The 866-nt window shown below is 47.8% G+C and overlaps 1 non-coding gene across 1 annotated transcript; it reads left to right on the plus strand.

Annotated features, from left to right (window-relative positions):
- Positions 1 to 246: 246 nt before the first annotated feature.
- On the plus strand, positions 247 to 320 carry TRNAI-AAU. The gene has a single exon. It is a non-coding gene; the product is annotated as a tRNA-Ile (tRNA).
- The last annotated feature ends 546 nt before the right edge of the window (positions 321 to 866 follow it).

The following is an 866-nucleotide window of genomic DNA, read 5'->3' on the forward strand; positions in this document are numbered from 1 at the left end:
TGAGGGACATAGTGTCATGGTTGAGAGGATGGGTTCTGAGGTCAGCCTGGTTTTACCACTGGCTAACTGGGTACTCTTGGGCAAATTACCTAACTTCTCATGATCTCCGTTTCCTCACCTGTACAATGGAGATAATATCAGTGTCACTCTCATTGTGTTGTTGGAAGAGTTCATAAAAACAGTATCTGTAAAGTATTTAGAAGAGTAGCCTGCAAAAGATGATGTGATTAGCTGCTATTGCGTACTGGCCGGTTAGCTCAGTTGGTTAGAGCGTGGTGCTAATAACGCCAAGGTCATGGGTTCAATCCCTGTATGGGCCACGAGGTTTTCGGAGCTCTGATAGTATGGTGCCTAAGGCACTTGACTGCTGACCAGAAGGCTGGCGGTTCAAACCCAGCAGGCACTCCTCGGAAGGAAGGTTGAGCAATCTACTTCCATAGTGATACCGCCTCGGAAACCCAAGGAGGGGTTGCTATGAGTCAGGTCTGATTTGATGGCACACAACAACAACAGCTGCTATTGCATTGGCCCCATGCTTTTGCAACCTCATGCACAATGGAACAAGACACTGCCCATCCTTTGCCATCCCCATGACCAGTTGTGCATTGGATGTTGTGATCCGTAGGGTTTTCACTGGCTGGTTTTCAGAAGTCAGTCACCAGGCCTTTCTTCCTGGTCTGTTTTCATCTGGAAGCTCCACTGAAACATGTTCAGCATCACAGCAATACACAAGCCTCCACTGATGGACGGGTGATGGTGGCACATGAGGTGCACTGGGTGGGAGTCAAACCTGGATTTCCTGCATGGAAGGTGAGAATTCTACCACTGAACCCCCACTGTAAAGTATGATAGTTATTACCATTTTT

This window comes from Orycteropus afer, unplaced genomic scaffold, assembly GCF_000298275.1.
Source record: "Orycteropus afer afer isolate SDZICR_OR568_19922 unplaced genomic scaffold, OryAfe1.0 scaffold00031, whole genome shotgun sequence".
NCBI lineage: Eukaryota > Metazoa > Chordata > Mammalia > Tubulidentata > Orycteropodidae > Orycteropus > Orycteropus afer.